Consider the following 15,377-nt stretch of genomic DNA (forward strand, 5'->3'; position numbering starts at 1 on the left):
TTGGCGATGTTATTGTAAAGATTTACTGGTTAAAGGTTTTAAAAACAGAAGGCTGTGAAAGAATGTTGAGATTATTTTTAAATTGTCACTCTCCAATCCCGAATGTGGAAATAGTTTTGTTAAAATAAATATTGACGTCTGCAATCTTCGAAACACACAGAGGTCAGAATGACAATTCGAACTATATACGTGATAATCTCCGGCTAGTGAAGATATCATGCAGAAAATAAAGTACCTAAACACATATAATAAAACTAACACATGTGTCCGCCATATGGTTTATTCTTGAGAGGCTTAAAATATTTTGATTATGTTTGTATCGATTTCGTCTTTTCTTAAGCAATAACAAAATAAAGTCTGTGGTTATACGAAACACAGTGTAGGTATCTTAATTCCCGCCATATATTTTTGCCTGAAGAGGGCGCCGTACAGTTTAAGCACATTGGAACTGTTGAGTATGGCTGGAGTAGTGTCTATTGTGTCATGACTTCGATCCAGCAGAGTACAGGGGGCTTAGCCCGGGAGAATGTTGCCTTTCCTACGTAGCCAAAGTAACGTGAACAGAAGGCAATATTATACATTATCCAGGATTTGCTACAAGACTCCAGAAATCTTTCTATACTTCAGTACTGGTGAGTTCCTGAAGAATATGTAAATTTAACTTGTCGAGAACATAGCTAGGTATTGTAAGATAAAACCATTTTGTTCCGGGAATATTCGACACAGTAAGTTCACATTTGAAGTTTTTGATGTTGCGAAAGAAACGCCAAGACGGAACATATACATCTTATTAGTGTCTACTTTTGAACACTTGGTTGAAGAATATTTAGAGTAATATTAGACTTACAATTTGTAGGTTATTGGTAAAGAAAGTTTGAACAAGCAACAAGTTATATAGAGGATTGCTCAATATCCACGAAGTGTGATTCTTCGGTCCTCTGTTTCCCTTTTATTTCAGTCAATAAAGAAGGGCATACCGTAACACTAAAAAAATCTCTGCTTTGCAATGTTACCTAGCAGAAGACTGAAACCTAAGCCTAAAATAAATGTCGAATTATTATAAGTTCATTATTCTCTTTTTCTTATTTTATTTATATATTTTAAACATTCTAGGTGGTTCGTGAGATAAAAAATAATTAATGTCTGTCTGCGTAAGCAATACAAATATATTTCAAAAATACGTTTTAGCATCTTACATTTTATGATGCATCATTGCCCTAGCTGCCTGAGGCTACTCTCAGATGTTAAATTACAATATTTAAATTATAGATTATAGCGTAAGTTCAGCAGTAGCTTAAAGAGTCTCTGGCGCTATCTATATCTTATAAGGGACGAGGTTACCATGCTTTGGTAAGTTTTAGCGTCGGAACAAGGCGCTAAGATAACTGTAGAGAAAAGTTAATACTACTGTCAACTTTGCTGCTATATATGTATACCTCACTGGTTGATTTATACTGGAAAGTTCGATTATCGTTTTTCTGCCATTAACACTAAATATTTATCATCAGAAAATAGGCTATAAGCAGGGTGTTTAGCAAAATTTATGTTGCACTATTAATAACAAGATTTAAGTTAAATATTGCCAAACTTTGTTAACTTATGAACTTAGGTTTATTTATTGAATCAATTCTGCACATTTCGAGAACGTAGATTTTATATTCTATGATATTTAAATAATATTATAATATCATGACTGAAACACTAAGTTGTTTTACTAAATTTATAGGTTATCAATTTATCATGTAAAAATTATCACTATTACGTGACATTGATATAAATCTGGATTATGCTCTAATCTTGGTGATTTTGTACTCCTTCGTTCTAAAATTTCTGAGCATAAATGTTTATTCGCAGATCAATCGGTTATCTAGTTTATTAAAATGTTTAATCGTAAATTAACTGGTTAGTTAGTTTCTTAGAATGTTTACTCGCAAATAAACCAGTTATCTAGTTTAATAGAAAGAGAGGATTAACTTCAAACTCGACATATTTTTACAAGATTACATACGTAAACTTCGTACTGCACTTTGATTTAACACCAACACAATTTGTCAGGCTGTACGTATTATTTCATAACGTTAACAGCATTTTTTTTTCGTAATTGATGTTATCATATTAACAATTGTTTCTTGCATAACCGTAATGCCATTCGTAACTGTAATATCATTATGATAGCTGTTGGTTAGTCTGTACTTTTAATGTTATTAAGCTAGCAATTGTTTAGTCTATAACAATAATATATAATAATAATATATATAATAATATATAACAGTTTTGTTAACAGTTCCTTATTGAGTAATTTTAACGTCGTGTCGTTCGTTGTCCTGGATAACAGTCAAATAACTAACTAACTAGTTACTATTAATATTTCCTTTTTTTAATTATAGATAGAAATTACTAATTTGTTTTTATTCTACATTTCGGCTGCTGCCCCCTTGTTAGTTCAGCATTAAGATTGAGTGCTTATAACGCTAAAAAATATTATTTTAATTGTCTCGGAGGGCACAACACAGATAGCTCAGCCCCATTATGTGGAATATTTGGACTGCTAACCTGATGCCATCTTCAAGAAGGGAGGGGGGGGGGGGTTACTAAGAAAGGCTATTTCCGTGTAGGTGAGATTTGATCTTAGGTCTTCTTGAGGTGATTTAAATATTTTTGTTTCCCATTGAGTTTTTAGGTGGTTTGGTGTGTATTAGCTGCGATTGTGTTGTGACTTCTAAATACTGTTCTGATATTATGCTGTTTATATGTCCCCTGTATTATTCCAGAGAGAGGTATATGACATAGAGGAATAAGGTTGTGTATGTCCTATTTGTTATTGGGATTTATTTTCTTACTTGTGAAGTATTCTAGGTATCCTGTGTCGGGGGCCGCTGTAGTGATGTTGTGACGGTTAATAGTCTGTACGATCTCACCCAAGTCTAATTATTAATTAGTAGCTTTTTTATTATAATGATTGTGTATTTTTTCATACACGCTGTTAACTACGACAACAACTGATACCCGATCGACACAACCTTATCGTAAGTACTTGTGATGATGTGTTTTTCACCATTCTTCTTAGCATCTTCGGTTTTACAAATATTCTTCAATCTAGAAACCAGGCAGTCTATGAAACTAGGCAATCTCTTAACGTGATTTGATTTATACAGTCGTGGCATTTACCCATATCTATGGATTTCATGTAAACTCATTTGGTATATAAGGTGTGTTAGTAACCTTCACGTCTAAGAGTTGGAGTTCGTAATATTTTACTTCTATTGCGAATTGTATCGTGAGATGTTATCCGTTCAGATGGCTCATGAATCTTTGAGTTTTATATGTAATGTGTGACAATATTACGAATATATCGTCAACATATCTGAGCCTAGGACTTTAAGTGGCTGTTGTGAGGGCGTTATGTTTAAAATGTTCCATGGTAAGGTTGCTAAGTATGTGTGAGACGGGTGAGCCATTTGCTAGGCCTTCGTGTTGATGTTCGTATTTGGCTTCAAGTTGGAAATAATCTGTGTTGATAGAAAAGGTTATAAGTTCTATTGCCTTGGAGAATGACAATTCGGTGCGTTCCTTGAGAGTTCTATCATTTTCAATCTGTTGGCGGAGTGTGTGAGGGTATGATAAGTTATTGTATAGGCTGGATACGTCAAAGCTGATCATTGTGCCTTGTGAAGTTATCGTGGTTAATTTTATGATCTTTACAAAGTCTAGTGGGTTCTGAGGATATTATATATTTTACTTCTTAATGATGATATTATATCTACAAGATATCTAATAAAGGTAGCTTGGTTTAACAATGGGACGGAGAGGCTAATCCTGCTTGTGAATTTTAGGTAAATCATAGATATATGAAATGTTGTTGTTGTGTACTGTTAGTTGTATGGTCATCTGTGTACCAAGTTCCATCCAATATTTATTGAGGAGTTGGTTGATTTTTTCCCCCTGTGTTAACGGTTGAGCTAGTCTTAATCTTCTTGTGGCAGCTACCTTTAACTAGAGTCTGGTGTATTCCTTACTATTACTGATTACAACGGCATTGCCTTTACTTACTTATATAATTTCTATGGTGTTATTTTTCTTTAATACTTCGAAGGAAGTTTTTTTTTTTTCTAAACTACTAACCTTAGTTTGATTTTGAAGTCATGTTTTCCTTCTTCTGAAAGGTTGAAAATTGTGTCTTCTGTGGTCGTAACTGTATTTAGAGAGGATCTTTTGTTATGTATTATGTCAAAGTTTCATCCTTAACCTAGTTCATATCCAGCGTTGGATTATCGGTAAGATTAGATACGCTAAAATCCGTAGTTCGATTCCCGCGCGGTGGACACAGCAGATAGCCTAATGTGACTTTGTGTTAAAACAAACAAATAAACTTAGTCCATTTTCTCTGGGCTCTGCAAGTGGTCGTTTAATTAAGTTTATAGCTCAAAGTATAGCTTTGTGCTTAATAACAAACAAACAAACTTAAGTTTATCATTTTGCGCTTAGATGTTTCTGCAGTTTTAGGATAATTATTATTTTGAGAACTGATGAATGAATTTAGTTTCTTTATGTGAATTTACTTAGTACATGGTTGTGTGTATGTGTGTATCTATGAAGTTTGAATAGCCGTGCAGGTATATAATGGAGAAACAAGACTATTTAATACTGATCTAGCTGCAAAAGTCCATCATGCGAGAGCGAGAAGATGACCATACGATAAATCGGGATAATACTAAATAATGAGGTATGAACCACACACGAGAAGAAGAAAGATAAAAGAAGTTTCGTACTTCCACCTACCTGATAATACACTAGTTTAGAAAGTAGCAAAACTGGACACCCTTTGAAAGCATTCAAATAAAGAGTTGATTCCAGTCAGACAAGTGGATACACTCCAGCCAGCCCTCCACCAGGATCATACCCCGGCTTCTTCCACTCTAGAAATAGTCCTTCTCAAGACTTTCATAAAGGCTGTGGCAACAAACTCTAGCTAGTAAGTAGTATCTAGTGTATAATTAATACACAAAATAGACGTATAGGTTACTAAACATGATAACGGTTGATATCAGATCGCCACAACCTCCATTTGGAACTAACCAGTCTATGATGCGCGGCAGTCTGTTGGGGTGGGTAATCGTATAAGTTACTAAACATGATAATGGTTGATATCAGATCGCCACAACCTCCATTTTGAAACTAGGCAGTCTATGAAGCGAGGCAGTCTGTTGGGGTGGGTAATCGTATAGGTTACTAAACATGATAACGGTTGATATCAGATCGCCATAACCTCCACTTGGAAACTAGGCAGTCTATGAAGCGAGGCAGTCTGTTGGGGTGGGTAATCGTATAGGTTACTAAACATGATAACGGTTGATATCAGATCGCCACAACCTCCACTTGGCAACTAGGCAGTCTATGAAGCGAGGCAGTCTGTTGGGGTGGATAATCGTATACGTTACTAAACATGATAATGGTTGATATCAGATCGCTACAACTTTATATAACTACATAATACTGTCTCATTAACAGTTATTTAGTTCATTTCTGCAAGGTCGTTACGTTTACAGTTAAAACTAGAATGCATTCACTGTTGCGCAATGTTTTCGACTTTTGCAATAACAAACCAAACAAATCCTTACCCACATAAATGTAAGTCTAGGTGCCAAGATCCCCTTTCTCGATTTGTTTTTTCTCAATTTTTAATAGATTTTCAAAATGTTATTTAGCTTTCAGTATAACCAAAGTTGTTGACCTTCGATGTGACCTTGTCCTTTGAGCTACTTTCACCAAAAAGTAACCAAAGTAGTATTTGGAAAACGCTTAAATTTATACCAAAGTTATTTCAAGTTGTGTGGTTGACCTTCAGTGTGACAATGACCTTTGTTTCACGTTCACTAAAAGTTAATTAACTAGTTCTTTAGCGATACTCCATCTTTGTCTCACGTTCACTAAAAGTTAATTAACTAGTTCTTTAGAGATACTCCATCTCTATTTCACGTTCACTAAAAGTTAATTAACTAGTTCTTTAGCGATACTCCATCCTTGTTTCACGTTCACTAAAGTCAATTAACTAGTTCTTTAGCGATATTCCATCTTTATTTCACGTTCACTAAAAATTAATTAACTAGTTCTTTAGCGATACTCCATCTTTGATTCATGTTAACTAAAAGTTATTCAACTAGTTGGGCAAGGATAATTATAATGTCGTTCTTCTAATAGTTAACTAATCTGTAACTACTCTTTAGTTCATAGTTGTAGCTCCGTTACTTATCAGTTCTTGAGTTTTAAACTATATTATATGTTATTCGTAACTGTCAATGCGTTAACAGTGGTTTTGTTCGTAATTGTATGTCGTTACTTTAACAGCCTGGACTCAATAATAGTTATACATCAGTTAAACATCTGTTTAGTTGATAATTTTAACTATGATGTTGTCACTTAAACGGTTGTTTAGCTTGTAACAGTGAAATTGTAATTATTACTGTTGTTTAGTACATTACTGTCATTTTTGTCAGCTTAACAATAGATGATTACATGGTTTGAAGAAGTAAGTAAATTCAGCTGCTTTGTTGTCTAACTATGATATTGTTACAATGTTACATTGATATGTAATATTTAATTAGTTTTTGATAAAGCCAAAAGTTCCTATAATTATTTAATAAAAAATGTTTCGTTGTAACAATAAATTAGTCTTTAATAAAGGCAGTATACTTAGGTCACCTGATTAGTTATCTTTAATGGTTATTCAGTTAGTATCTTGGCCACTTAAGCTAGGTCAGATATTTATTTAACTTTATTAGTATTTTTTCTAAATAGATTATCTTTATCTAAGGTAGCGTATCCCTGTCAGTTGATAGCTTTATTACAATGTTTCTTTTCAGCGTAGCCCTGTCAGTTGATAGCTTTATTACAATGTTTCTTTTCAGCGTAGCCCTGTCAGTTGATAGCTTTATTACAATGTTTCTTTTCAGCGTAGCCCTATCAGTTGATAGCTTTATTGTTTGTTTGTAATTAAGCACAAAGCTACACAATGGGCTATCTGTGCTGTGCCCACCACGGGTATCGAAACCCGGATTCTAGCGTTGTAAGTCCGCAGACATACCGCTGTGCCACTGGGGGCAATAGCTTTATTACAATGTTTCTTTTCAGTGTAGCCCTGTCAGTTGATAGCTTTATTACAATGTTTCTTTTCTAACTGTTGACCTTTTTTTTTGTTATTCAAACCTTTTGTAATTCCATTTCGGCAGCGTACTATTAGCATTATCTGAAGGGGCTCGTTAGACTTAAAATAATGAAGATATTTTTCTTCCTAACAAACAAAGAGTAATCACCTCGAATGCTTTGAACAATTTCGACAAATGACTTCTGTTGGTCACCATGTTCTGCACCGATGTTTACGTATATAATTAAAATAATACTTTTTCATCGTTCACCGCACACTGTTAGTAAGATGGGTTCCTTACGTTCGATTAACATTCCGGCAGGCTAATGAAGAGAAACAACATGAATTAACAACTCTTTTTCTTTCTCTCTCTGGCCTTTAATTAATTTTTAACATATACTTTGGGCGACATTACCAGAACTGTTAATCTAATTACAGTCGCTAAAATTTAACTGTTTCAAATAAAATTACGGCACATTTGTTTGTCTAGTTGTTGTTAAACACAAAGCTACAGAATGGGTACCGAAATCCGGGTTTTATCACGAAACTTTTGACTGTTTAACTTGGGATGTCAATTCATATTGTAGATCGTGTTACACCCTTCTTCTTCTAATAATTAAATAACTTGGAGAACAGTATGAAACAATGAATACAATTGTATACATAAGTTTCATGTTTTATGGCAAGGTTTATTGATGAGTTAGCAAAGTCAGTTGCAAATGAATTAAATGAAACTTGTCCATAAAAGTCATTATTTTACAGGATGAGATTATCTTATCTTCGAAACACTAGATTTTCTTTTATTTGATACTCGTCAAAAGTTGTCTGCTGACTTCAATAAGACAACGTAATTCTACGCTGGGTAAAACTACAAAACAGTTGTTTAACCCTCAAATTACTGACTTATTTGTGTACTGTTCACTACTGATGGAATCCATATATTTAGTAATTTTATATTTTTGCCTGTTGTGACACTCAGTGTAACCATCGGACTAAACAAACGGTATGCAGTCACTTGTTTTTGTGTGTACAGTCATTAGTGGGATTAACTGTGACGTTGATGATATTTTTGTTAACATTTTGTCGTATTTCACGGGCTATTAGAGACCCTTTTGTCAAAAACGTCATAAATCCACAAACAATTTTGTCTATGAATAATTTAGGAAAACGTGTTTCAAAAACAGATTACGGTCGTATGGATCCCCACAGATACTTCAGGAGTTAAAAGTCCAAACTCATTAGAAGATAACACCATGCTATACATATTCAGGACGTTTTGAATTAGAATACATGAATATTTCAGGGTATCAAAGGTAACTTGGTTTTGATCTGCTGGTGTTGGGGGTTTGTATACGAAGCTTAAACCATTTAAATAATATCGTATGTTAACCTTACCTAAGTGATTAATGTTTTTTTTCCTTCTAATATTAAACTGAATTAATAAGTTCTCAAGTTAATTTAGAACAAAACTAAAATTGTACTGATTGGTTGAAACGTTGGTAAACCATCTGTAGACTCTTGAAAGGAAGATACTTACCTTCCACAATTGTAAGCTATAATAATATATTTGTATCAAATTATATGAAAGCTCCAGATGGCATCAAATGAAAAGATTATGTTCACAAAATGTTAAGGTTATGTCATAGCATAGCAAAATTAATTAATTTAATAGGAGGATATGCAGGTTATCTCACAATGTTGCATTAAAGAATGTATTTGTACCATGGAATGTTACATGATAAACAAGTTAGATATCTTCCAATCTTGGGTGTGATTAAAAAAAAAGAATAAAACTTTGTGTTATGGATGACAAAATTTTCAGAAGAACAATACTTATTTTCAGGTTATGTTTGAAAACGAGAAAGAGTTAAACTAAAGTAAACATTAAGTAAACTAAACTTGCACGATAAAATGTTAAACTTGATAGATAAATTTCTGAGCTTCTTTTCAAGTCATGCGGATGAAACTTGTAAGTGATAATGAAACTGTTTCTTCTTACATTGTAAAGGAAGTATTTCGTATTTGTGAAATATTTTCTTGCACGAGTTCAAAAGCTCAGCTACACAACAAAACACAAAGCCACACAATAAGACAGTTGCCTAGCAAAATCAATAAATGTTGACAACAATCCGTTTGGGGTGGCTTAAGTCTATGTATCAGTTCGTTCCACTACTTTATTGAAAATGTCTGTTGCAAAGTTGAATTAAATTAGAATTATTTGGTTGTTGTTAAGCACAAAGCTGCACAATGGACTATCTTTGCTCTGCCTACCGCCGGTATCGAAACCTAGGTTGTTTTTTTGTTTTTTTTTATAAAGACACAAATGAAGTGGCATGTTCTTTCACTTTACTCTGTGATATTGAGCAGTACTTTGGGTGCCAATTCGCTTAGTTTATAATGCGATACATTGTTCCAGTAAAAAGAACTGGTAAAGGTGTCTTTCTAAATTACTTATGCCAATTTCAAACATTAATGCTTTGATAATAGTTTTCTGAAAACACCATTTACTTCAGTCATTGCGTTTTTGTTATGAAATTGGCTTAACCACAGTACTTTCGTCAGTATATTTACTCGTTACACTACATTACTTTATTACAATTACATATGGTTTAGTTACTCTACTGACACGCGTAGTTGTGACTTAAAAAGTAAATTTGGGGAACGATGGATGGTTGCTATTTGCTCTGCAGAAACAAATTCTGCGACTCAGTACTAATTAATGTAGAAATGTGAAGAGAACAATACTATACAATTTAGTCACAATACTAAATACTAACGTTAATGCGTTTGTTTGCTATACTACGTTATATTGTTGCAATAAAGTATTGTTTAGTAACAGAACTATCGACATTGTATTTAGGTTTTTATCTTTTCTTCACTGAATTCGTGTTTTAGTGAGAAAAAGAAATTCCTACATGTACATTATTTTTATTACATCGCATTAGATTGTTACAATGACGTACAACCTAGTTGTAGAACTTCTCCCACTATGTTACACTGTTACAAAGAGATATAGCTTGGGTAGAGTACTAACGTCATTGTGTTCATAAATTAGATTTTACTTCGTGTTAATTGTTCATAGAAAACAGAACTAATATATATTTTTGATATTTTGTGATAAAAATCTTAGTATAATATAATGAAATATACTGTAAGTTTGTCGGAAAATGTAAAAATACTATTTTTATTTTAGATGCAGGTTTAATTAATGTTAGAAATTAGCTGTCAAATACACGAATATTCAAATTTTGACGTCTTCAAGGCTAAACAAAAAACATTTGACGTTTTTATTAACCTTAAGAATTAAACATTTTCAACACTATACACAATAAAATTAATGTAACGTTGTAGTTATAAAAAATTTCAACACAGTCGAGATGGATGCGGCTAGAAGAATTAAAAGAAAACAGAATGGTTTCTAGCATACTTGAATCTCCACGAAAGCCCACATCAGGTATCTTTAATTCATTCTGAAGACACGATCTTTCTGTTGTGTTGTGAGTTCTTTCAGGTTCTGTTCGTTTTACGTCGTCATTTCTGGGGTCCTTAAGCTCGATGGTCAGAATTTCAATAAGCATACTTATGAAATACGCACTAGCAATATAAGACAGGAGCCACTTAGTCTAGACGAGCAGTAACACTTAAAGGTCCCACGAAATACAGACCTTCCATACAGTAACTACGGCTATTAGCACTGAAACATGGGATAACTTGTTGAAATTTTACCAACTAAAGTCTTTGGACTAATGGCTCTTTTCACTTTCTGTAGTGCAACTTACACTAATTATCGCAAGTAATATGAATTTAACGTTTGCATAAAATGACGCGTTAAGAAAACTGAGATACTTAAGGAGAAAAGTTAAAATTCTTCATACATTACATTCTTAAAATTAAAGACAAAGGCAGAAACAAATACAGTAACGTAGGAGCACAAGTATCCAAACTGATCAGCCACTTACAGCTGATGCTGTATCTGTGGATGCGTATACGCATAAATTAGTAATTCTGAAGTTAATTTTATACTTACCATTTCTAACGGAACTTATTCTAAAGGGGAGATGAGTTGTCTTACAGGCAAGACGTGTCGCTTATGGTAAGAAATGGCTAAATAGCTTCCAGTATTATTTGGATTTAACTTTAGTATGTTATAAAGGCAAGTAATTATGATTTTCCAGTGAAGGCAGGTTTTATACAGGAAGGTTGCTCTTAAAATTTTTTGATATTAGTTGAATAGCACCGAAAATTGTAAGAATGTTCACAACTTACACATTGATTTCATGCAGTGTTTGTATTTTACATTTTTATAGGTTTTTGTTTTAATGATGGTTTTAGCAAAGTAGACAATACTGCAATGGAATACATCTATCTGATGAAGAGACTTTTAGTATAAAGACTAAAAATGTTGTACATTACAACACTTCAAGCAGATACAGTCCACTGAAAGTTCGGCCTTAGTTTCTTCTGGACTCTTTGGATTCCTTTAAGTTTAAATATAATAACCTCCTCGATGTCAGTGCGTTACTGTTAGAGTTATTAGTTTAACGTCCAAGATTCTACATTATTTAGAATTTCACATTATTTTATTCCAAACTTAGGCTTACTCGAAGGAAGATTATTGACGTAACATCAATGGATTTTTCATCAGTGATCAGCTTCTTCAAACTTTAGAGAATTAAATTCAATATTCTTCACGTTTACAGTTTACTGTGATCCATCAATTATTATACCATTTTTATTCGTAACTATTACATCCTTTATATCTTTCATGATATTAGGATCAGCATGCTTACCGTAAAATTTTAGTTAATGTGTTTAACGATTATAGGAGCATTTTCTATTTTCTGTCTTAATATCTTTGCTTCTGTGTTATGTAAGCTCATCGTTTTTATGAATTTAATATTTCAATGAGATAATAATAAACTTGTACGCAGTTAGAATCCGATAACAGTAAGAGGATCAAGAACGGGTGTGAAAGATGTGTGATACGACACAGGATGTACAAGAAGAAAACGTGTTATTGAACAAAAGTGTATCATCCGTTTATGATATGAATAACTAGAATGAAGTTACCAAACCTGATAGGAAACCGAATCTAAACAAACCTTAAATCGAAATCAAAATATCAAACTTTAAAACTGAAGAGCTAGTCGCTTGGGCCAAAAGCACAAGAACTAACACTAGACACCTTTGTTAGTCTGAGTTTTCACTTCGACTGCCAAACTGAACTTAAACTCTGAAACTCCGAGTCCAAATATATATATATACATAGTATTCTGTGGCTTAAAAATCAGAGTTGTGATTCCTGGCAATAAGCTGCCTTCTAACTTGTTTTTAACAATGCTATGAAAAATGAAGAACATTAAACTAAATGATGGCCAATATGGTTATAATGAAAACCCACCACAGAGAGTCGTAAGAGATTTCCTGATCCCACAATGGGTACACCTAGTTATACTGGTATCTTAAATTAGCTGTATTATTTACTAAATAATAATTTCGTTTTAATCTACGTAGAATTTGCTTTATCAGAAGTTATTGATAGGTATAGAAATATATTGGAAACATCTTGTTAATTCTAAATTAGATAAGACTTATAGAGGGAGAGAGGGCTAGCGTCTGACCACTATGAACCTACTACAAGTACATAAAAGGTTAATAATTAATACATTATTATTGTTGTTGTTTTGTTTATTGCTTTATTTTTGCGCAAAGATACATAATGGAATATCTCTCCTTTGTTTACCGCAAGAAATCCAACCCATGATTTTAGTTCTAGAAATCCGTAAAGTTATTGTTGACCAATCGGTCACCGTTATTACACGTTTGTTACAGCACAGCATCATTAATCTACGTTCACACAGCTATATTGTTACAGCACAGCATCATTAATCTACGTTCACACAGCTGTATTGTTACAGCACAGCATCATTAATCTACGTTCACACAGCTGTATTGTTACAGCACAGCATCATTAATCTACGTTCACACAGCTGTATTGTTACAGCACAGCATCATTAATCTACGTTCACACAGCTGTATTGTTACAGCACAGCATCATTAATCTACGTTCACACAGCTGTATTGTTACAGCACAGCATCATTAATCTACGTTCACACAGCTGTATTGTTACATCACAGCATCATTAATCTACGTTCACACAGCTGTATTGTTACAGCACAGCATCATTAATCTACGTTCACACAGCTGTATTGTTACAGCACAGCATCATTAATCTACGTTCACAAAGCTGTATTGTTACAGCACAGCATCATTAATCTACGTTCACACAAATATTGTATTACCAAATACGTATAATGTCTCTCTCTCTGGAAATATAGAAAATTAATAGAAACTCTTTTGCCGAATTAGATATAAAAGTGTACATTACAGCAAATAATATCGATTTAAGTTAGCGAACACAAATGTGTAAGTAAGTCATATATATATAAATGTCTGTGGAGATTGACTTCTTGTGTTTGTTTGTTTAAGTTTCGTGCAAAGCTACTCGAGGGCTATCTGTCCCTAATTTTGAAGTGACGGGCTAGAGGGGAGGCGACTATTCAACAGCAACCACTGCCAATTTGGGTTACTCTGTTCTAATGAATAGCGAGATTGATCGTTACATTACAACGCCCTCAATAATGAAAGGGCGAGCATTTTAGCGACAAATTTCGCTCCTCCGACCCGCATACTGGGAGTCGAACGTCCTGATCACCAGATTATACCAGGCATTTTATGTTTCTGTAGAATATGATGTCATTGACTATTCAACGTTATGGGATTATTGTATTTCTGTTAATGTGCACTTCATGTATTTTTGTCATATTTTAATTATTGATTGGTAAGTAGATGCTCTTTAGTTTTCGTATATTATTTTACTTTTTTGTTTTTAACAAATTTTATCAAATACGTACTAAAACACTTTCTTCCTTTTTAATAAAATACTTTCCATTTGAATCTTATCCAATGCTCATATACCTATATTTTTGGTTCTGGTTCTTAGTTTGTAGTTGCTGATATATATACACTTCATAAAGTATGTACGTAGACATTATAAAAGTTTAAATTATGCATTTCTTTTAAGGAAAATTTTGTTCCGTTCAATTACGGCTACCCGACGAATATTGAATTTTGTAAAGTCAAGTGGATGTCGAAAAAAATGAGATTTATTATTTTTTAAAAGACCCTTTTTGAAAATTTGTATGAAGGTAGAAGATACGATGAGATTTCTCAGCATAATTAGAATTTCTCGTGATTGTGGACAACTGTAAAGGGCTCTAAATTAACCCGATCGCTAGTCAAAGTTGGAAGGAATTAGAAAACAATTGCAGAACAGATTCTTACTGTCAAATAGTTATACACTTGCGACATTTCAGTCATTTATATTTCAAGGTCCTGAGTACACAAGGTTTCTATAATTGTAATTAACAAAGTACACAGATTCTTACTGTCAAATAGTTATACACTTGCGACATTTCAGTCATTCATATTTCAAGGTCCTGAGTACACAAGGTTTCTATAATTGTGAATAACAAAGTACACAGATTCTTACTGTCAAATAGTTATACACTTGCGACATTTCAATCATTTATATTTCAAGGTCCTGAGTACAGAAGGTTTCTATAATTGTGATTAACAAAGTACACAGATTCTTACTGTCAAATAGTTATACACTTGCGACATTTCAGTCATTTATATTTCAAGGTCCTGAGTACACAAGGTTTTTATAATTGTGATCACCAAGGGTGTTTCACTTGCCGGTTTTCAGATCCCCATTTGAGCTGCATAGCATACCCAGACTAAGTATCAGGCAATGGGGATAGCGAGACCGTAGCTTCAACTAGTTTGTTTGGCAGCTAAGGCAATTAGTATACCTGGCATCCGGCCTCTGCAGTGCAGGTTTGCCGGCAGCATGGTTAGAAACATTGTGTTCAAGTGGTCGATCACTGGAAGTAATAGAAACTACATAAATCGCAAGTGTTTTGTTTTCCTTGCATTCCTCTTTATTTGTCCACGATTAACACAAGTGTTAGGTCTATAGGCTTCTAACGCTTTGGCAGCTTTTATCGATTAATATTTATGAGATTTTTGAGTTCTCATTAATTGACCATACAGTGACCTAAATCAATTTAGGTGGGTGAATAATGTTATGACATTGTACCTAATTCATTATTCGGTATCGTACAGCAGACTAACTGGTTAATGACTATATATATATATATATATATATATATA

At 33.4% G+C, this 15,377-nt stretch overlaps 1 protein-coding gene across 10 annotated transcripts in view; it reads left to right on the forward strand.

The window, feature by feature from the left end:
* Positions 1 to 463: 463 nt before the first annotated feature.
* The window catches only part of LOC106463488 (synaptotagmin-7-like), a 108,301-nt gene continuing 93,387 nt past the window's right edge, over positions 464 to 15,377 (forward strand). For 5 of the 10 annotated variants that reach the window (XM_022390993.1, XM_022391004.1, XM_022390997.1 and 2 more), the window contains exon 1: positions 464 to 632. The gene's annotated coding sequence lies outside the window, so the exon portion shown is untranslated. The remainder of the gene's footprint in view (positions 633 to 15,377) is intronic. The other 5 variants (XM_022390994.1, XM_022390999.1, XM_022390996.1 and 2 more) reach the window with 2 other exon arrangements.

The sequence above is a fragment of the Limulus polyphemus genome, unplaced genomic scaffold (genome assembly GCF_000517525.1).
Source record: "Limulus polyphemus unplaced genomic scaffold, Limulus_polyphemus-2.1.2 Scaffold1422, whole genome shotgun sequence".
In the NCBI taxonomy this organism is placed as follows: Eukaryota; Metazoa; Arthropoda; class Merostomata; order Xiphosura; family Limulidae; genus Limulus; species Limulus polyphemus.